Source organism: Filicampus tigris, chromosome 3 (genome assembly GCF_054856515.1).
Source record: "Filicampus tigris isolate MCC_2025a chromosome 3, RoL_Ftig_1.0, whole genome shotgun sequence".
Classification (NCBI taxonomy): Eukaryota; Metazoa; Chordata; class Actinopteri; order Syngnathiformes; family Syngnathidae; genus Filicampus; species Filicampus tigris.
This window is the reverse complement of record NC_141219.1, coordinates 1,249,904-1,273,559: the sequence shown is the minus strand read 5'-3', so window position 1 is coordinate 1,273,559 and position 23,656 is coordinate 1,249,904. Positions and strand designations below refer to the sequence as shown.

The 23,656-nt window shown below is 42.7% G+C and overlaps 1 long non-coding RNA gene across 1 annotated transcript in view; it reads left to right on the top strand.

Moving 5' to 3' along the window:
* The window catches only part of LOC147149538 (uncharacterized), a 222,652-nt gene that overhangs the window by 147,962 nt on the left and 51,034 nt on the right, over nucleotides 1-23,656 (top strand). Inside the window, exon 3 of the long non-coding RNA XR_015086344.1 lies at nucleotides 16,236-16,337. This is a non-coding gene — a long non-coding RNA (uncharacterized LOC147149538). The remainder of the gene's footprint in view (nucleotides 1-16,235; nucleotides 16,338-23,656) is intronic.

The window sequence follows — 23,656 nt, the reverse complement described above, 5'->3', positions numbered from 1 at the left end:
GCAGCCCCGTTGCGCGACTTAGCGGCAAACAGGAAGTGCTTTGCTGACACGGCGATGCCCCAGACGCCGTACTCTCTTGCCGAGCTCATTTGAATGATAATCAGTAACTCGCTCGCTCTCGCTCATTGTGGAAGCATTAGGCGTCTGCACCTGAGCACGCTCCTGCGTGTGTGTGTGTGTGTGTGTGTGCGTGCGTGCGTGCGCGCGTGTTTGATATTAGGGGCATGGCAGCACTTTTGTGTATGTTTATGAGTGGCAATGAAATGCAGCCTCATTACTATATCGGCTGCTTCTATGCTTTATTGCAGGGCTGACACAATGATGCATGGTTGAAAGCGCACGGTTATGTTTGCGCGCTGTACATACTGTACCGCACCGTATGTTTTGCAGCATGTGCGGATGCCGTAAAGCGAGCTACGTCAACGAGAGGAATGGAAATCACAAGCGGGTTGACATGATTTTTATTTGTCTGAATAGCCGCCGCTGCTTAGTGGCTTAGGGATTGCTGATTATGCTAATGAGGTGTTCCAAAACATGCTGCTGCAGCGCTAGCATCTGCGACAGCAGTCAAAAGATTTCATACTGTTGTGATGTGCTTGAATGTAGATTCCTGCCGGCGGTTTGACAGAGTTGCGACACCTTCAAGATTTGGCCTATGTTTCCGATAGTCCACAATGGCAGCAGCGCTATATAAGGCACCGATTTTCCTGCATGCGTCTGCTGTCGTAGAACACACCTGGCCTTGCTACAACAGACTAATTATGTCCCCGCAAGTGTGACGAATGCAGTCCCCGCTTTGATTTATTCCACCGCCGCTCTTCGACTATTCACCGCCTCGCCGTCACCGTGCGCGTGTATCAGGCCCCCGCGCCCCATGAGAGCAATTATGGCGGACTTCTACAGTATGGGCCTAAAGTTATTCATCTCTGTGTCGACTTTTGCCGCGAGAGTACGGCCGTTATTTACTGGACAAGTCCAGGGCCGTGGCTTTTACTGCAGCCTATAATTGCGGGCGCAAATAAGCTGACGTAAAGAAAGCCCGGTGGCTCGCCCGCTATTGGCGAGCGTTGAGGGACGATCAACTCAATGACCAGCGGAGTGCCTCAGCGGCACTGTCATAATCCACTTAACAGCCCCTTGTTGAGGCTGCTCTTTTCTTTCGGCGGAAGTGTTATGCGGCCGGGCCGTTGAGAGCCAACGAAAAGCTCAGTTACTCCTTTGATGCTCACTTAACGGAGTTCTCAAGTTTCAGACCTTAGGTCAAGGGTGGCTGATAAAATCAGTGTGGTTTTTTTTTGTTTTTTTTACCAAAATATTCCAGATTTCAATTAATTTTCCACCCTCTGCAGAAAACCGGCAAATGATGGGCAATTTTTCTTTTTTGACTTTTGACTTTTTTTTCTCCCTTCTCAACTTTGCTTTCCTCATACCAAACAAAGTTTGAAGCTGTTTTTCTCTGAGCATTAATTACCATCAACCTCCACAGAAATAATATAAATATACTACTACTACTACTACTTGCAAAAAGTTTGGGATACATTCGACTATGTGCATAACTTGCTGTCAGGTTTTCATCATAATAAAAAATAAAATGACATTGATACAAAAACAATATAGTATTGTAATATATTTAGTACTATTTATGAAGTAAGGGTTAGTAGGTTCAGCAACAGGTGGAATTTTCCTCTGAAATGCAATAATAGCTATAAATTACAATGCATGGTAAAAAAAAAAAGAAAATATCTCAAAAGCCTGATGTGCTGTAAAAAATACATTCAGTCAAAAGTCTGTTTAAGAACACATCTCAAATTAAAATTTGCTGTTGACCTGTGTGATTTGGATTAAAGCAGTCCTCTTAATCTTGTTCACATTTTGATATCATGAGACCAAAGACAACGCCTTATTGATTAACAGTACATCGTCATTAAGAGACTTCAAACAACATTTGCAACATTCAAACATAAGTTGCGTTCTAGAGTGTATTGGCTGTTTTCACCGCTTTAAATTGGCTAACGTTGGGTAAAAATTACAGGCGAAGTAGGGACGGATCATCGATTTGTGGGGGAAAAAAATGAATTTGACATTCGAGGTTTCCGCCAGACTACGACGCTCGAAATGTTGCATGTCTGTTGTGAAACAGTTAAGACTGCGCATCCTCTCCAACTTTCTCAGTCTTTTCTCATGCAGAGTTTTACAGCCGCAAGGCAAGGTCAACAAAATATGTGGGTAAAGTATTTCAAATACTTCATGTCAAAAGTTTCCAATGTGATGAATCACTACTTTTGCGAGGTCTATTTGGGCACCATGTCGTTGGCAATGCTGAGCACAAATCACTGTGATTGCCTTCCACCAGGCTCCTTTCTTGTTGTACGCAAAACAATGTCGAACTGATTTGACTGTTTGTTAGTGAGAATTAAACTCCCTTTTTTTTTTTAAAACGGCGGCAAAAGGCGTGGGAAAAGTTGCTAAATATAGCGACCAAATGGCTAAATTTGCAACAACAGATGTGCATTTTTACAGTAGCTCCTATCTGTTGGCTGCCATGTTGTTAGTGTGAGCAGCGCACATCAGCGAGGACGCGCTTTGAACAACGGGAGCCGCAAAACAATGGAATTCAATATGAATAATAATTCTGACAAATAAACTTGAAATAACAATAAAATCAATTACTCGCCCGGGCCTACTAGAAAGGCACATTTGTCTGCATTGCACAGCCACAAAGATGTTATGCTTCCTCTCTACTTCAAATTGTTATCAATCACATTTGCAAATTTTTGTTTTCAACCCATTCATTCATTGGCTGTCCAGTTGCTCTGTCGTCTATGAGCGTTAAGACTTGGAAGGTTTCTCAAGCTTGACTAAACAGGAAGCGCAATTTCCTGGTCATCTGCGAGCCATCGATTGGTCATATGTGGTCGTCGGATGCTGGCCGCGTGCGCGCGCTCTTGTCGTGCGGCCAATGGAGGACGTCCGGAGAAAGGCCATCTGTCACGCTCTCACCTCGGCTTGCCTTCCGAACCCCTGTTGTTGACCCTGACCGACGCCTCGTAACTAACCTGACTCGCCACTGACAAGAAAACCAGTGGACATTCTGCCAATGTTGGCTGGCCTTATTGTTGTTGTTGTTGTCAGCAGCCTTGTTCGATGACGACGCCCAACCCATTACTCCTTTTTTAAACTCCGAAAGACGTTTTGTGCTGTCAAAATCATATTGGCTCTGTTGAATGTGTATCGGTCAAATTTACAAGGGGTTATTCATTAAAAAGTGTCATCTTTGTTAAAAAATAAAATAAAAAGAGCCTAAAACGTCAACGCTCCACACATAAAGGAACAATTTTGTTCCTCGGGACGAAAAAAGTGTCAAATTGAAAACCTTTGGAAATGCTATCAATCATTTTACATACATATATACACACTGTACATATATATGGTATGACTGATTTATCTAACCTTTTACTGGTTAGAACATAGTTTTGTTCATATGAGCAATAATCTGTTTAATTTCTTATTAATTTGATTGTGTGTGTGTGTGTATGGTTTCTTTACAACATGAAATACAAAGAAAATAAACATGAGCAGCTGCATGTAAATGTCTCGACACATTGCTAATTAGCTGTGGTCTTAAACATCCTGTAGGAGGCATCAGATTAAATTGCACTAATAAACTAACCACCAGAGCGTGCTGGAACTGCACAAATGGGCTTTGAAACAGATTTGCCGCTATTAATATCGTGGCATGACGACGGCGATATTGTGGCAATTTTAATATCGCAATGTCACGATATCAACGATACTGTGACATCCCTAATATATATATATATATATATATATATATATATATATATATATATATATATATATATATATATATATATATATATATATATATATATATATAGTTTGATGAATTAAGTCACAACAATATAATTCATATTTGATGTCTACATTTCACGCTAAAGTAGTTTTACAAGATTGACTTCTCTGGAACGTCGAATGAATATGAATATTTTCCAGCACTTTTGGGGAAGCGGACAGATTGTCAAAGGGTACAAATGAGAAAGATATTTTACTCATGTTTTACGTCAGTAGGTTAGCGCTATAATCTGGTTCGACAAATTGAATGATACAGATATTAGTTCTTAATTATGCTGGGGTGTGAGTTCATGGAGCAACTCCCCATATTTGTTCTCTTTGCATGAGTCATTTCATCTGACAGGAAGCGCAGAGTGATCATAATGTCAAATAAATTCGACTGATCTTTTGAAGTTCTCCATTCATATGTCATCGTAGAAGCACCTTAATTTTGGTTTTGCATGCTACTTTCTAGCTACGCTATCGCAGCGGTGCAGACGATGCTCAAGATATTAACCTTTGTCAGTGCAATGCAAGCATACGAAGCCTGAAAATGAAGGGGGACAAAAGTCCTTTCATTTGTTGGTTGACTTCTCTCGTCGACTGTGCATGCTCTCATCTTTTCATTTTAATCAGCTCGGCATAGGGGAGGGGTTTGTGAAAGCCGGTGATGTTTAGGTGCAGTAAAGTAGGCTTTTAAAAATTCTTATATGGTTGCTCCATTGGCTTGGGGATTGAATTTTGCTCCATGTCCGTATGCTTCTTTCTTCGGGAACACTCCAAAATGTTTTGCAGCCGCTGCAAAGTCCTCGTACTGATCGTATTGTCATGTTGATTAAGTATTTAGTATGTTTGTATTTTCACATTTAAATAACAAAAAAACTTGACGAGATCCTCTGCTTTGCTCTTCTTAACGCTTGTTGTCAAGTTCACTGCTACCATACCTAGCACACACACACACTCAAATTTTTGCTCTCAACTCAAAAGAAAAAAATTGTCCAATCGATGACTCTTATCTGGTAAAACTCGAGGTTCCACAATGCATTTGTTAATCACTCGACACTCCTATCTGACAAATCCCTAAACTGCTGAGATGTGATTGGGTGAGGCATTGAAATGCAGATGACTCTGCCAGCATAGCACCTTTTATTCTCCACTGTCATCAATCCTCTCGTCTTTGTTTTACAACCGTAACACCTCTCGCTTTACAGGGAAACCTGCAGTTGTGTGAGAAACAAGCACAGTACATATTGGGCACAGGCTTTTTGCAATTTAGTGAAAAACAAAACACAAAACGAATTGTGGACAGAAAGTGCCAGCAACATTTTCTGTACTTTTCCTCAAAATGATGTCGGTGAATCCTCTTTCCGGACAGCGATAGAGTGAGAACAGGCGCTCGAGAATATTTTGGGAAACGTGTCCTTTTCAGTAAGGTTAACGAAACTTCTAAATTCAAATGCCGTCCGGTAGCATATCTTTTGGAGGATAGATTTGCACACTTTAAAACACGTGCACGTTTTTCAAGAACATAAGTGAGAATTTTAAACAAATCCAATTTAATGTGACATCAAAAAAACATGAAAATAACATAGATAAGATTGGACTATATTTCAGCTACGCGAACGCCATCGTGCTCATGTGAAAATTCGCACCATAATCCCAAAGACGATATGGGCGGTCCTAACACGTAGAAATTGTGCCTCTCACTGCACCCCCAAAATCTTGTAAATCAGTTTGAATCTGAAATGCTGCAACTGAACCCTAACGGTATGTATGCCATGGATTCCCTTCCAGAAGTAGGCAGATAAGAAAAAAAAGATTTACTTGGCTGTTTAATTTCACACTTGATGAGTGGGTAGGCACGCTAGAAACACAACTGTTGGAGTGCAAACAATAAAAAAGGTCACATTTTCATAATATGTCGCCTTTAATGCATAACTCATTGACTGAATGGTAAACCACATCAACAACGCTGACGCCATTAGCCTTTTTGTCCCAACATTTCCACGGGCAAAATCTTCCTCCCATGTGAAGACTTTGCGGAACAAGGCAATGTTTTTACTCCGTAAACGCCTTCCTCCTTAGCAGCGGATATTCTCTTAAGTGTGTGCAGTGCAGTTCTGTTGTGCGCTGCATTCCCCATCCCCTCGGGCGCGCAGAGCCGTCAGATGTCATCTGGAGAAATTATGGATCGGACGAACGCATTGCGACCGCCGGCCAAGGTCGTGTATCGCAACGCGGCTGCATGCAGAAGAGCCTCCGCTGCCACGCGGTCGCTTGGTGTTAAGAAGAGTGCACACGTGCCGGTTTTTAAAATGTGGAAGACCCCACACTACGACAAGGACAAAAATCGCCAAACGTAACCATATCCCCGCCAACAATCGTAAGTCACACGCACAAACACATAAACATTGCGGTGGAACGGCGTCTGAAACCCGTTTTGGTCCGCATGCGTCCAATCCGTTCTCCCTAGGCACACGCAACTCTTTTTCTCATTTATTAATGAGTCGCGGCAGTGTTCGGTAGCGCTAATAATAGCCAGGTAGCACTAATGCTAGCGGACGCAACCACGCGCAATGGTTCACAGCTAACCCCTTCGGTGAGTGCTGTTTTTGATCGCTTTGGTCGCGTGATTGCGCACCCTTGATTCTGCGAATAATCTTTACGCCTACAAAGGAACATAAAGAGATTGGCGGCCCGCATCAGGTATCAGTTTCCAGTGCGTAACAAGTGTGTTTCTGTCCAATGCAGGTTCATTGAGGTATAGCTTCCAGCTCGCTTGTCACTATGCGTTTATACAAACACGTCAGTCTATGTGCGTTGTGTCATATTATATCAGATCAGGGAGGAAAAATCACTCTTTGCACAAATGCTCAAATTCGGTCCGATGGTTATTTTGTGCGTACCCCGCTTCAGTTGAGAAACCCCTCATCGATTTGACTGCTCCCTCAATACCGGAGACGGAGAGAAACCATGTATGTTTACTAAGCAGTAATCCCAAAAGCCGAATGAAAGGCATGCGCTGTTGTTTGTGCTGAACGAGCACGTTTGAACATGACTCATGGCGCTGGCTCTTCATGTGACAAACATATTTGTGGCATTTGCTTTACGTAACCGCGTTTGCGTTAACGCTCGTGTACTGTAAGTCAGAGACAAATGCACACAGACACAAGCTCGACAAAATACAGCGCAAGATGCCTTGGGAGAAGACATTCCTGATCCTTCTCTGGCTATGGACGATGCGGGGCAAGGCGGCTCCAAAGGAACGTCACCAGCGGCTGAGACGGCTGCATGGTGACATCTCTAATTACAGGTCAACGTGAAGGGCGCGCGGCCCAAAGCGACACGGTGGAGTTAATTGTTGACGGTTGCAAGTGAAGTGCGTCTGACGGAAAAGAGCAATCGATACAAAGTCTTTTTCACACCTTTGCTAACCCCCTGCGGGACCGCATGCTGGGTCGCTGCCACTGATCCATTCTGAATATAAACACATATATTTTGTTGGAGTCTTGTAGGTCTCGAGTCCATAAGCCCAATTAGCAATTTACAAAACAACTGCTTACTCGATGCGTGTTGGTTTTATCTTTCAAGAAGGTATCCAATATAAATAAAGACTCGCACAAATCGATTGAATTTTCTCGTCAGTTTTCTTTTCTATCTCTGAAGTTCTGGCAGCTTTTCCGTCCTCGCGAATGCTCTCACCCGAGATGGGCGAGGGCAGAAAAGGGGGCGCGGTCTAACATGCAGCCCTCACATTTATACTGTCTTCAAAATCCAAACATAATGTGGGTTTGTCTCCTCCCTGGCTGGCCCTGCCTATGGGGCTGATCTTCACCAGCTGGTCCCGTGCTCAGATCAGGGCACGCTGATTACGCGATGTGCAATCCCCAATTTGGTTTTTGGTTGACCTGTTGGCGAATATAAAGCCATTCTTATAGATTCAGATCCTTCAGTTTGAATATGCATGTGTGTGTGTGTGAAATCTGCTATCATTTTATCGCCCCGTGTTTGCGTATGTTTTTAGCGGGTACTTTGTCTTCCTCACACGTTCCAAAAATACGTATGTTAGGATTAAGGTTGCAAAGGTGTGGAGAAATTCACTTTCATGGGAAGTTAAGATGAAAAATATTGGAAATTTTCCAAATTGGAATTGTTACCGAAATTAACTGAACGAGCAAAACGTGCTTTATTCCCCGTTTTTTTTTCGATGTTCCAATGTGAAGAGCACTGAATTAGGTCGATGGCTTCCGTATTATGTAATATATTGTTTGCTTGTATTTCAAGCCTGGAATGAGACACCACCAAACTGCACCATTGCGTTTCCGACACTCTCGCCTCATATTGAAGAAAGCCTACGTCTTTCTGTCTCAAGTTATCAAGATCTGTCCAAGAGGCCCGTGGGGCGTTCGTCCCCCGGAATCAAGGTGGGAAGACTGAGATCATAAAAATGGGAATGATGATGACTCCGCTCTTCCTCCTTTGGCTGCGTGACCGTTTACATCAAGTCACGAGCTTTCTGGTGTGTGCTTGCCAGAGAAATGAGCCCGGTGGGACTTAATCTGGCGTGACACTCGCCCACGTCTTGTGTCCCCCGCCCCATCCAACCAACAGCTCCTCGGCGGCAACATTCACGTGGCGTTCACAGATAAAGTGAACGTGCAAATTCAAGAGGAGAAAAACAAATTGCAATTTCAAATGAAAGGGACAGGCGGTAAATGTGGAAAAAAAAACCCCACAAAGTAGGCTTTTACCAAATGAAGAAAGTGATTGTGTCGATGATAAGGGACATGGATTTATGTGAAAGCTATTTTGTATAAATACGGAAAAACAATAATAGTGCTTGAGAAATAAAAACATTTACCTGCTTAATGTTGGATTTACACTGCAGTTCCAAGGGCCCAATTCCAATTTAACGCCTGCAATTGAATGCATTTTTTTTTTTCTATCTAAGCTGCCGTCACACATTCCAGCCGTTCCGCTTTAGAAAAACGGAGTGATGTCACTTGAACTTAAATCACTCCTTGTTGTATGAATGCTGAGACTGTAGAAAAGATGTGTTGGTCCATGACAAAAACTGCAAAATCACAACTGTTTCAACATCAGGAAACATCATCGCATTTGACAGCAAAGTAATGAAAGTAAAGAAAGCCATTCTCATGCTAGCGTTCGTCACCTTTAACCGCAGCATCTCACTACAGATTAAAACTAATTGTGGGTGGGTTAACTGAATTTGCTCCAAATACAACATTTGCACTCAAAAACAGGCGCAGCCTTGATTATGCATGCAAACATGCAAAAGTGGAGATGCTAACCACCTTGTGGACTTTCTCACGGTTTGTCTCCCATGTTGTGTTTTTTTTTCTGGTTTGATCAGTCCTTCTCAAATAGGAGGGCACGCTGCAATGCAATCTATTTGTTGCATCATCCACCCGAGTAGAATAAAGACTTCCCTCAAACAAATGCCTATGAGGGAAAAATGGGAAGCAACTGCCATTATCTCATTACATGGACAGACTGACAATTAAGAGTTAGCTTCTGCACTTGAATTAAATTGAAAGTCACTTGCTAACCAAAACAGGAGCACCGACTGAGGCGTGCACATAGTCCCACAGATTCATTTCTGTGTGGAGACTTGCCACACGTAACCACTGCGTAGTCCTGACGATATAACAATGTGACAATAAGACGATTAGTGTTAATTGCAGTTTTTCCACAAGGTTTTATGTGTCCATGTACAGTGCCAAGGAACTAAGCAACTCTAGTAGTTCTGCACTAGTTCAGTCGGCTTGCTTGCCATTCCTCTGCAGATTAGCGTTCAAGTACACTCTGACGTGTGGTCAATCCACAATGTTGAGTCCATGTTGATGTTTGAGGGCATTTTTACGTCACCTCACCTGATTTCCGTGACATTTTAAGCAGCATTATCGTGCTAAATGAACGTCGTTCTTTGGCTTTTTGTTCACGATGCACCATTAATAGTGTTCACAAGCAATTCCTAGCCGCAGCATAATTAGTTCGCCGGCGCCAATATAAGTCCATTCCTAAAATTGCGCAACGTCGCTTATCGGGAGAGAAACGCATAAGACAAAAACATTGTGCCACTGTCATTTCCCTGAGCGCCTTCCAGTTGTCAGAACCCGATAGCCCGTGAACTCTTTCCTCCGCTTGCCACATTTCCTCTTTCACACCACCCGCCGAACCCGACACCCCATCCTCATCCTTCCCTTCCAAATCCCTGAAGGCAGATCACGGCGCCTCTGTTTCAGGAAGGAATCTCCAAGCGGATAAAATGAATCAAGAGTTTGGAGATCACAGCTCCGATTTCTTCTTGCCTTAGCACTTTCTACAAGCAACCCACCCGCACTCCAATGGGGCGGTGGTGTTTACCACATTAGAAAGGACGCCGTTTCAGCGTGAGATGAGAGGAAAAATAAGGTCTGAGGCACCGCTAGCAGCTTTAGCCTGTTGGGAGAGCATCTCTTTGAAAATGATGAGCAGGTAGCATCCCTTGGACGGAAATAGAAAAGGAAGCAAAGGCAAGATGCCAAAGCATTGATTCACAGCGGACTCTGTAAGTCAGGAGAGTTGGTTCTTCTTAAGTTGCCCTTAATTTACGTAATTGGCACATCTCATTTGGTTGCGTTAACAACTAAATGACTGTCCCCAAATAAGCGGCTAGCATTTTCCAGTCATGAAAAGGAAAAAAATGAGTATACTTCAATTGTAATTATGTCGATACTTTCGTGCCCACGTAAAGATTACGTGAAACCCTTCGAGACTCTTTTGTGATTAAGGGCTATACAAAGAAACCTGACTTGACTTCAAGAACTATTCAGGCCATTTTAACATAGTTGCTGATGAAACAGCAGAACCTAAAAAAAAAGAAAAAAGCCTGTCACCAGTCTCAAAATGTGGAGACTCGCGAAAGGAGTTCCTTGCAGTATTAAATGTTATCATTCCAGTATATGATGCGGAGCCATTTGAACTCGACCTACTAAAGGATGGAAACACTGCTGTCTCCGATCAATTAAAATGTGGAGTCTTATCGGATGTAAACACACCCGCGGTAGTTTCGACGCCTCCCCCAATCTTCACTTGAGAAAACCCCCGACCACTATATGAGGAATTAGTGTCATCCATTTGGTTTAGTTACCATGGGCAACCGCAGTTGAATGACTGTGTAGACGTAAAGTCGTACAGTAAAGTGGCCGTGCTTGCCTTACATCCACCAGGCCTTACTTGACGTTTACATTGTTATTTTTCGACTCTCCTCTTCAAGGCTCAGAGAAACGGCTTATGTTGTTGGCTGCAAACAATTTAATGACGGGCTCCATTATCAGATTGACGGCGGCCGCTTTGGCGTACAGCATCAAGGTCGATGCCTGTTAATGAACGTGTCGGTGGTCGTAATTATCTCAAGACAGTTCCGTGTAAGACTCCCAAGAACAAATTTGATGATCTTGCTCGGCTCTTTGCGACTCTTCGGGAAGTTCCAAGCCGTCATCAAAGACGACTTTGAGGTTGGGGCAACGTTTCTTCGAATGACGATAACAATGAATGCGTATGTTTTCATCTGGATAAAAGTGCCCCGCCCTTGTTGTAGGCGGAAGAGGAGACTGTGAGTGGCTGTGCATTAGACTTTTGGTTAAAATTGCGCAAACCAACCTGAGCGGCAGTGCGCCTGCATTTTTAACGAACGTCTCTCACTCTAATTCTCTCTGTCCCATACCGAATTGCTATAATCGGCCTGGTACTCCGATGGGCATTTGAATACATTTCTCTGCCTGGCTTATGGTGGAAATGAGGCATTTGTTTTTATAAAAACAAATACTTTTGTTGAAATGTGAGGATTCCTGAATGTTTTGCCCTCCTTTTTCAATGCTTGCGTTGCACTGAGCCGAACAATTTTGCCTCAACATCCCAAAGTTGACCTCATGTTGTTTTGTCGTCATTGGACTGCATACTCGTTGAGACGGAATCAACAGTAGCCAAGTCCTTGATTTTGCCTCAGTAGCTTCAAACTAATGATGTCTTTATATATTTAGAGCATTTGTGGCTTGTTTTGGACGCAATCAATGCGAACGCTGGAACTCAATTTGCATAATTGTTCCCTGTGGCCTTAACAAACAGCGGCCCTCCAAAAGTGATCTGTTCCAAAGTAAAGTTTCTTATCTTATTTCAGCCTTAGCTTTCTTTAGCTTATTTTAGGTTCATCTTATACAATCTCCAAGCAATGATGTCTTGGAGTTTGGCTCAGCCACTCTGCGATAATTGAGAGGAGCTCGTGCTAAACAGACATGACCACATCTGCAGCTGCTCGACGATCAGCGGTTGCCAACCGACTGCATGATTACACGTGCATACTTCCCAAGAGCCCAGCAAAGACTCAAGTTTCCTGCCGCCTTTTGTGAGGATAGCATCTCATTCCAAAGGGCATCTTCAGTGGCGCTTGAAACTGAGAAAGAGGTGCTATGCAAGATCCCATTCCATTGATTTCTTATCTGGCAACGTCCTTTGCAGCGCTTCTGAATATATTTTCTATCGGTGTGGTGTCTGACACCAACGAGAAACTGGTAATGTGAAGCAGATGGCGAATGCAAGATGCCATCACTGATTATAAGGGAACAGGTGGAAAACTCCAACATTGTCAATTTTTCTTGTCCTTACTCAACGTATCTCGAAGAAATCGTCGAATTGGTCAAAATCAGTAATTACAGCCCCTCGTCACACAGTGGTCCAAATCACTCCGTTTGTTTTTTTTTCATTATTATAAAAGCCATTAACTCTTTCACTGCCAGACATTTTCAACCCCACTTTTACCCTAACGTTTGAAAAAATTTGGAAAAAAAATACAACTAAGTTCCTGTGATTGAATAGCTGGCCGATACAGTATTAAAACACTTTATGCTTTGACGATAAGAAATACTCTCAAGGAGTTTGGCAATGATGGGTAGACAATTGCGGCTGAAAAAGAACACACATGCTATTGATTTGGCCTTTAATCTCGATGAACGTGGGCATCTCGTGTCAGACGGCGTAGAGAATGTCAGACGTCAATACGGTTATATCCTTCAAAATGAACACGCAGTCTCTGCTTGAAAACATGAACTTATCCTCTAGACAGTCAGCACTGGTTCGATCTTAATTGCATTTGGAGGTCAGCGTTGCTCGTGACCAAGCGGAGGCGTCGTATGAATGTGTGTTGAAGAGTTTGCCCGCGTTCATCTGTGACACACACTGTGTGCGGGCTCGCGGTGCTGCCTGTGGAAAACCTTCAAAAGCAATGCCACAGAATTGCTCTGCACAGAGCAACTGAGTTTCTTAGCATCGGGACTCGCAGGGAAAGGATGCTTTTCTATAGCGCTTGTCCTCACTGGGTCATGGGTTAGCTGGAGCCTGTCCCAGCTGGCTTTCGGGGAAGGGTGGGCTACACCCTGGACTGGCCATCGGTCGCTTGCAGGGCATACGCAGTTGAGACATACAAGCATACGCTCTCACATTCACAACTATGGGAAATTTTGAGTCTTTAATGAACAAAACATGAATTTTGGGGGAAGGCCAGAGCCGACATTTGAGCCCCCAAAGCGTGTACTTTTGAGTTTTTGGTAACCGCTGTGACTCATGAAATATTGTATATTATTCTCATACATTTGGTTGACAGAGACAGAGTAAGAAATACATGAATCAACAACACAATTACATCCGAGATGGTTATATTCGGGCACGATATCTGTGCACTTCTGCATGCTCTCCCCCTGCAACGAAAAAAGATATTTGCTAGTAAAGAGTGCAAGCGCTTGTACATCAGTTTAACAATGAATTATAACACATGTACACAATAAAACACAATTGCTATTTAGGATATTGGTTGTGTAGGTGTATACCTCTCAAGTGTTATAGCTTCTGTACATTGATTTCACGTGCGGTTCTACAGTTTTACAATTATGGCACTGAGACCATTTTAAAATCGCTTTGAGCAGAGGAATAGAAAAGTCAGGTGAGGCCATATTATGTTTATTTTATATTTTATTATAAAGTCCAATAACTAGTTGTTGTGGATGTGCCGGGTTGCGAAGAAGACCTCCGCTCACGTCGAGTGCAACTGCGCATGTCTGTCAAGGCGTCCTGACTGGCCAGGCAAAAGTTCAGCACAAATGTCATATTGAGAAAGCCTTTTCCTGTTAAGAGGTTCAATGAGGTCGGGCTTAATGTGCAATCGGTGTGGATCACCTCCCCCAAAATACTCAATGCTACCCATCAAAAGAGATGTCACAGTGCAAATGAGCTCCTTGAATTGATTGTGGAAAACAGCGCAAGGCTTCAAAGACAATTCATTGTGAATGGGGGGAGTCAATCCCTTTCACTCATCTCCTAATTGCATCCCAGTGACAAGAGATTGTTTGGACCTTCTGTGTGGAAGGATGCTTTGCAGCAGTTTGCTTCTCTCTCCAATTGTTTCATTTGGTGGAGATGAACCAAAAGCAATGTCAAAGTCAGCAATGGAAATTCAAATCAATCACCTGGATTACAGCACCTTCCTTTAGTTGCCAACTGAACCTGTTTTGTTATGCCTCAAATTTGACCATTACAAAGGCAAAGGTCTTGAGGCAAAGAATTACAGCGTATGACTTTTCTTTTTATTGTACATGTGTTTGTTTTTTTATTTCGATGATATAGTTTCATAATATATTTTCTTAACCATCCTGTTATGTTGCCGGCCAAATTCATCAGTTTGAAAATCTAGGGGGAAAACAAGCATTTTAATCAATTATAATTAAATGTATTCTGTTGGCCATATGTTTTTTCTTTTCTTTTTTTTTATCTAGAAAAAAATCCTTTACATTTTGTTACTCTATTTTTTAATGGTTAAACATATAGTGGGTCACATTGAAGTGTGAATAATGTCGGTAAGAATGAACAATAACATGAGCATTTAGTTTTGTTTTTTCAGGCGTTACAGGACGTCATGTTCAAGCACTTGTTTGATTTCGTTACATTTAAATGCACTTTAAGTCAGTGAATATTATTAAGAATACAAATACAATTGCACGTTAGACACTGATACAACTCCTCACGATGAATATTTGGCACTGTTATACAGTTAAACATCATGTTGTTAAACATGATGTTTGTGTTAAGGACCGCAACTTCCAAATTCTCCTGAGCTGAACCGTCAAATTTGAATTGAGGTAAAACTACCGTCAATTTTTATCTTCGAGGACGACGTACGTTTTAAGCATTTGACAAAAGTTGCAGACCAGAAAGATTTTGTGTCACAATCTGTTTGTGCTTGAGGTGCCTATTGAATGTATCACATTCTGACTGAATTATCAAGCATGTTGAGTGTTCGGATGGATTCGATGAATAATGTAGTACGGGCAGCTTTCAACGGAAGAAAGAAAACAACCTGCGGGCAGCCCCGCGCGAACCCGTGTGATGTATTGCAACAAGTGCACGGCATGTTCCGAATAATGGGAGACGATGAGATTACGCCAGATGATTGCTGTTATGTAGATTTATTTTGGTAGACAAAACTCTCAGGAGGACCGTTCAGATTGTCTGAGACACACTCAACCAAGAATAAACAACATGATCTGCAGTGCAAGCACTGTTTGTTCACTTTTGTCGTCAACAAATGATTGCTTTGGGTGAGCGTCATTCACTATGAATGTGGACTACAGTCAAGCCCTGTTTATCGTGACATACATGTTCAAGACACACCCACAATTGGTGAAAATCGAAGATATAGACAAACCATATGAAAAGGTTTCCCCTTTCCACATCATTTTAACAGATTTAAACATATTAACAGTACTTAAATAATAATACAACTAAATACATTATCATAAATACATTGTAAACACACGAAAAACACCTGTACATATTGACGTGTTAACGTTGTGAGGTACATTCAAATTTGCTCCCAACTGAGCAACTTGTTTTCCAGGGTCATCCCTTCTTGTTTCAGTAAGACAATTCCAAGCCACATTCTGCATGTGTTACACTTTGGCTTCATGTGCGAGTAGTCGACTGGCGTGCCAGCAGTGCGGACCCGTTTCCCATTGAAAATGGGCGGTGCGTTAGGAAAATACGGCAACAGAAGTTGTATATCAAGCAAGAAAGGCAAAGAATTCCACCGACAAAGCTTCAACAATTAGTGTCCTCAGTTTCCAAATGTCTATTATTGCAAAATGCGGGAATATTTGTTGAAAAGTCAAACAAAATAGGGGTTTGTACTTGATCAAATCTGACAACAAACTGAAAAAAAAATTGGAGGCAGTACTATCCATGGCCTCGCCTTAACCTCTACACGTCCGTCTGTATGAATGCAAATGTATTGTGGAAGCGAAACTGAACACCTCCTGTTTGTCTTTTACTTGCAGGAGGTTCTCCGTTGACAACCGAAGACGTTTCATGGCCATGAAAAGCGTGCAAAGAATTGCATTTCCACCTTTCCACTGTGCCAGCCAACCACAGGATTAAAGGTAAGGTATCGCTGATACTGGACTTGATTACATGTACGCCCTTGAAGTGTTTTTCCAAATAGTTCCTTACTGCATCGTCATTTTTGACTTTAGTACTGCTGTGGTGTATGTTAGTCAAAGACTAAAGTGCAGTCAGGTTAAATCTGCGTCGTTGGAAAGAAATACCACGATCAGCCGAAGACCGCTGTATTCATTTTAAAAAAAGGTTTTGAACTCATTCAATGCCATTGACAAGTTGACTTGTCTTTTCACAGTCCAGCCATTCAACCCAGGAACGTCTTTATGTTTGTTTTCAAATTTTTTCAAACGTTGGGATAAAAGAGGGTCTGAAAATGTCTGGCAGTGAATGAGTTAATCACACTGAGTACAACAACAAAAATATATCGTTATTAATTAAAATGATCCATTATTTATTTGTGAAGATTATATTTCCTTGCAAAATGGACTGTTTTTTGCAAAATGGAAAAGAAATACTAATATTCTTGTAAAATGGAGTCATTTACCAATGTCTTTAAAATGATTTGCACTTTTTTTTAAATAAAATGTCCTCATAAAAAATATTCTTGGTATTCTATCGTATTGGGCTTATTCCTGTATAGTAACAATTTGACTGTTTTGGGGAAAAAAGTTGACATTGTGTCATATTTCACATTTCACCCATAGTCAGTAATACATTTACAGTAAGTTGTACTTGATTATCTTCTAGTTTTGTCTTCATTCTCATTGTCCATTTTCTTGATTCCCATACTCGTTTTTATGAGAAAGATATATTCCCTCACCTCAACATGCGTGCAAGAGTTCCTAAAGTGATGTGATGGCTGCCACAAGAAAGTGAGCCTGCAATCACCGTAATTGTGTGGGAGGTGAAAAGCTAAAACTCTTTTTGGGGTCGACCCTCCATGGCGAGACATCGGCATCGCGCCTCGGGCTCCTTCCTGGTCCGAGGTGGCGTTTGCTTTCTTAATTATTGCCGCCTACACTTCCTCAGCTGGATGGAAAGCGATTTAAGGAGATTTTGCGTTACGCAATATGTGGTGACAGCCCATCCTCGACAGCATCACCTAGGGGGGAGAGGGGCGTGTGGGAGTCATAAAGCAAGCATGGTCATCTTGTAAACAATGATAAATAGCTGGTATTTGCAAACAAGCCACACCCATGACCACACCGTGGCTACACTCATACATTTACTTGGACCGGTGACATGAAGCCTGAGCGCCTTCCTCCATGCGGAGTTATGATGAATCGTGTTTCCCCGGACAAATGGATTTTGCCTCGGGGCTAATCAGACACGTTTGCAACGTGATGCATTGGTTGGGTTTACACATGGCATCCCGTGTGTGAGTGAATGATCAATTTCATGGACTCCATTTCCTCACGCAAAGTGCAGTCATTGCCACACAACCGGAGTGCTGCGCCAATGAGCTCAATGTTGACGTGTGTGTTTTTTGACCGGGGAAGTCAACCCCTGAAATCATTTGCATTTATATGTTCTGTGCGCCTTCACCAATCTAAAGACGGCATTCCTTCGTGGAATATGAGTTAGGCAGCAAAATGCAACCGCTTTTGCGGCCATTTTGTTACTTACTGAAATCGACATCCAGAGATGGATAAAAACGCGTAATTAACTCTTATTCCATAAACGCAATATTTATCCGACTGCCGCGTTTAGACTAGTGAGCTTGCATAGAACATATTCTAGGAAAAATATATTTGGGTTGACTTGCCTTTAAGGTCACAGTTGGGTTTGCGTTCGGTTTTGGTAGGGAAGAAAATGCAAGACAAAAGAACGCTTCTCTTTTGCGTAGCCTGCAACAGATTTCAAGGCAACTCAAATAAAAGACAAAAGCCAACTACTGGCACCGACAAATGGCTGGTTGAAGATTCTCAAGAAACAAAATAATGTATATGTAAAAAATAAACAATTATTAATCCGCAACAACTTACATATTTTATTTTTAGGAACCACAAGTTTATCTTTTTTGTGAAGTTCGTTGAAAACTGCCTTGTTTGTAAACCGTCACATCAATGGTTTGTCTTCTTTTTAGAAAAATGCAAAATCAGTGGTTTGTCTTCTTTTCAGGAAATCAATTATGCAGTATGAATTATTCTGCTACATAAAATGAACAACAGCAATTGCGATTGCTTTGGCATGCGCCGACGGAAGGCGCGTTTAATGTGTCTGCACCCTGCTCTGACGCCATCCTCTTTGAAAGAAGCCAGACCCGCTGCCAAAAGCGTACCGCAGATATGTCAGAGTAGCGCGGGCTCGCCTTTGCCCTGTACCGTTACGCCCTTAACATTGTACAATCAGTTCTATTGGCCAGAGAGGTCGTGCCACAGTGGAGCTCGGCGTGAATCGAGCTCACCTTGCCGTGTACGACCGTGCCGACAAACGATCTTTCGACGTTAGATCCCAACTCATCTGAGCAGGGGTGGAAGAATACATCTTCACTCGGCGCAAGTAGGCCACCCTCTTACAGTTTTTCATTTGATCCTTTGTTTATGTATGGATTCGTCAGGTTTTTCATATGATTACGCAATTCTGACTTTTATGTTAGTGATGGACCGCAGCATGCTGTGACTTGCGTGTGATTCCGGGTGCGTCGCCACCGTACGGGCGGAATTGCGTTATCAACCGTGGACCCCCTCCCCGCCCCCCGGTTGGGCAAATTCACAGAGACAAAGTCAGCAGTGCAGCAAAGTAGCGCACTCTGTCTGCTTTCAGTTGCTTCAGGGCGTGTTGAATCAACAATCAGTTCCACGCGTTTGATCAATTCTAAAGCCAATAAAATGAGCAATCTATTGCAAGTTGAGTTTACGTGGCTCCCGCCAATAATATTTAGCTTTCGTGGTCAATACACTGTAGCGGAGCGATGTCTTGAAAATGACACGGAAGCCTCCGTGATATCGACGACCTCTTTGCAGGCAGGCAGGCCAGTGTTACCTTTCCGTTGAAATCAATATTTGACCCATGGCCCAGTTGCCTGACTTTCAGCGTGACTTTGGCATTCTATCTTTGTGATGTACAGCCGGTCTTAGTGTAAGTGCTCTTCCTTGGTCGCTGGCTGGCTATAATCCCCAGTGAGAAGTCGGATGATTCCCAACCTTTTGAGCTTCTAAGCTGCAACTAGGTTTGCCCCCGTATCCAACGCAACTCGGGAGTCATTTTAAAGTGGCTGATTTCAGTTCGGGAACAGAGACTAAAAATGGGCATTTTCAACATCCCCTTCACATATTAACACAGGATGTTCAAGCGCTTTCGGATATTTTTCATCCGGCGTCAGTAAATGCGGAATCCAGCAGTAAACACAAGAGTAAATCCTCTAATGAGATTCAAGTGAAACCCATTTATCCATCCATTATCTATGATCCGTATGCTGAATCATGGGAACCAACACGACAACCAACCTGTGCCAGAAAACTATTTGCTAAACCGACCAATAAGAAGAAAGATCAGTGATGATTATTTTTTTATGGGGGGTGTGGGGAGGGGAGGGGTGGTAGCAATTTGATTCCCTTGGAACGAAAGCCAGTTGGAAAGTGGCCAAAGTCAAAAACTGATTCGGACCCCAGAACGCCAACTATTGGTGATTCTTTGCTACAGAGCCTACCAAGTTCCCAAACGGCGCAGATTCGGTCATGGAAAGGACATGCAACTCACCGCCTTGCGCTCAGGAGACTCGTCGACTTCATCAAGAAACACAGTGCAGCTCAGCCTCTGGCAGACTGGCCTCAAGGCTAGCTTGGCATTATATCAAGCTTGTTTAAAACGACATCACGTGGACATGATTGAAAAAAAGAATATCCATTTTCAAATGTTTTGTCATATAAATACCAGTGGTGTTTTTATAGCCTAATAATGGAGTTGGTTCTGTTACTTGTCTATAGGCTATTGTTCATTTCCTGAAGTGAAGACAAGCCGTTGACGTGCTTTGCCAAAACAAGACACGACTGTTCACACTGCGCTTTCCTAAAAAGAAAGCAAACTGTTCACTTTGCTTTTCCTAAAAAAAAAAAAAAAAAACTGCTAGACTTTCCTACCATAAAATCAAACTATTGATGTTGCACTCTCTTCAAAAGAAGTCAAATGGTTGATGTTGTAGTTTAGACAATCTGTTGATGTTTTACATTACTCGGGAGGTAAACAGCGCTTTCCTAAAAAGGACCAACTGGTAATGTTGTATTCACCTCAAAAATAGATTTAAGCTGTCATATGTTATGAAATGTGTATTTTAATTTCTATTTCAAAACTTCACATTTATGGTAACATTTACTGCTAGCTAGTTTCATTTTAAATGATAAACGTATCCCCAATGGAAGCTGCATCGTCACCGTAAAACCAACATCCAATGTGTCTGTTCTTAAACAAATGATCAATTGTGACTGTAGAACTGCGCTTGCTCACCTTGTGGAAGAGATCGCGTGCGTGCGTGCGTGCGTGCGTGCGTGCGTGCGCAGGAGTGATGAGAGAAGTGATGAGTCGGGTGAGCACTTGCTGACTGCACGCTGTCTGCAGAGGAAATGGGAATTGGCTTATAATTTGCGCACGGCAACATCTTTACTGCCAGATCTACAGGAAACTTCCAAATGTGCAATTTGGAGACTTCACTTATTGCTGAAATGATGATGTGAAAGAAGTGAATACAGCTTGGGTGTCAAATCATTGAGATGATTTAGAAGCCATTAAAACCAGAAGCCAAAGTGCAACACTGTGCGGACGCTTTTCAGATGTCACATTTCGTCACGCCGCACGAGCAGGAACGACAAAGACTTCACCAAAGGCCGAATAACCCTCAACGTATGTCTGCTATTTGCTCATTGTGTGTCTGTTTGGAGTCATCATGACTTGACTCCACTTGTTGCTTGATTTAAAAATAAAAATAAGAAATCCATAGTATTTTGGGCCTTGCTTGAGTCTTGAACGTTATGACTCAAAACTAATTTGGGACTTACACCAAACTCTGCTCAATGCTGAAGTGAGTAGGACACATTTTCAAAACCAAAGTGTCACGCCATCCATCTGGCATCCTTCTGAACCACACAACACAACAAAGACAAGAAGAAAAAGAAAAAGCCACTTAGTTCATTGTATTAGATCACCGGTGTCAAACTCAAGGCCCGGGGGCCAGATCCGGCCCGCCACATCCTTTTATGTGGCCCGTGAGAGCAAACCCAGCATGTCAACTTCCATGATGCTTGCGAAAATCTGTAAAAAAATTTCAAATTGTCATATGTAATAAATAATAGAGATATTGCAAGCATTTTCTTGTTATTACAGCAATTTGAACAATAGTGGAGCAAACTATGAATCTGACTTTCAAAACTAGTTATCCATCCATTTGTTGTGTGCTGTATGTGTAGCAATAATGTGGAGGAGGTGAAACATTTACATGGTTTCACACTCAAAACGGCCCTCCGAGGGAAACCGTAAGCACAATGTGGCCCGCGACCAAAGTGAGTTTGACACCTCTGTATTAGATGCTCGCTGAGATTACATGCTGAATGTGTGACGGAGTTTTTGTCGGAGTCTTGAGGCACATAAAGACGTGGCATTGGCGCCATGAGTTTGCTTGGATGTAATCTCTGAACATTCCAAATCACCGGCCGCTAAGAGCATTACGTAAAATCTTTTTTGGCCCAAAACAACAATAAAGTGAGAAAATCCGCTAAAACGGGACACTAATAGATACAATTACAGACAACTAGCACGCTAGCGTGCACGCAATTTATCACACGCACCAAGTCGAGGACCTAGAAGATGTAATCTGACAGCCTTAATCCCGCCAGCACTGTACAAGTGGGAGAGTAATTCCCGCATCCAAACTAAGGATTAACTCCACATGGAACACACACAGAGTGTACACTGTGGGAGTCCTCGTGCGCATGCCTGCAGGCTTACGCACGCACGCACACACACACAGGATTTACTGTGATCTGTCGTTTTGAAGCCCGATGATGAAAACACTGTAAAGCCACACCTACACACACACTCTGTATCCGATAGCCAAAGTCGCCATTTCTACTCGTCCTCCATTTCCTGTCTGTGTCATTGGTCAGCGCTCCCCAATGTTTGTCCATGTGGGAGTGTGTGAGGCACCCGGACGATGTACGCCGGATGATGCTCGTACATTTGCGTGAGCTCTCCGGAGGCACGCTCTCCGGAGGCACGCTCTCCGGAGGCACGCTCTAGCATCACGCCGCCACAGCGCAGAATGTTGCTGGCGTTCCTCGTAAATCACGTCCGGGGAGTCCAACAGCGGGCTTCTCCGTCATAATCCTTCCGCGCGCGTGTCTTGTTGCCAGCCCGAGCGCATACGTGCTTGTCATTAATCACCACTTGTGCCTTTGCATCCTTTTACATCTTTCATTCTGTGTGTTTGTGCTGTTCTTTGGGCAGGCATGTTAATATTCCACGCTGTGCGCGGCCAGTCTAGTGACACCCGGTCATCCCTCCGAGCGCCAGGACTTTGCTTGTCGTCCGAGCACACAAACACACACGCACTGCGTTGAATATCATATTTGCAATCGTGGCTCCAGTTTGTTGTCATTCATTCTGTCTGTCTGTCCTTTACTACCCAAAGAGAATGTGCGCAGGGGTCCAAGTTAGTCTTGCTATTGATCGGTTATGCGAGCGAGGTTACCTGACGAACGCTCCAGTAGTATCGGCGGCTCTACTGCGCTTTTGTATCGGTAATCCGTGGCACTGTCCGCGCGCTGCTTGAATCCCGGACGGATGTGTTATCCCTGCTTCCTGTCAGGTTCACCTTCGACCTGCGCAATCCCCCTTGGACTACCCACTATAAATATCTCCTGCTGTGCTATAACCTAGCCTATAAACAAGCATAAAATTGCACTTCCATCTCTTGATTCCATTCATTCGTTATTATTATTATTATTACTATTATTACTCATATTACTAGCGTGTTACGAGCAAAGTTGTGTCGAAAGACAGTTTTGTTGGCAAAATGAAAGAATGGCTTTATGAACGCGTCTTCACATTTTAGTTGTATTTATGTTATTTTTATTTTTGTGATGAGTTTCACCATTGTCACCGTTGCTGATGTTTTACTTATTTTGATATTCATTTTTATTTATTTCTCGTACAGACTAGATGACCTTAATTAATGGAGAAACTGACCTACCCAAGTCTAATGTTGCCTTTAGTGGTTGGCTCTTTTGCAAGCTAATTGCATGTAGTTGCTTGAAAATCGTCACCTCAAGATGTTAGTTTTGTTTTTTTGGCCTTATTTTTTTTCCCCACAAATAACCAATTACAGCTTCCGACAGTAGCTTTGGACCAATTAAAAGCTCTGTTATGA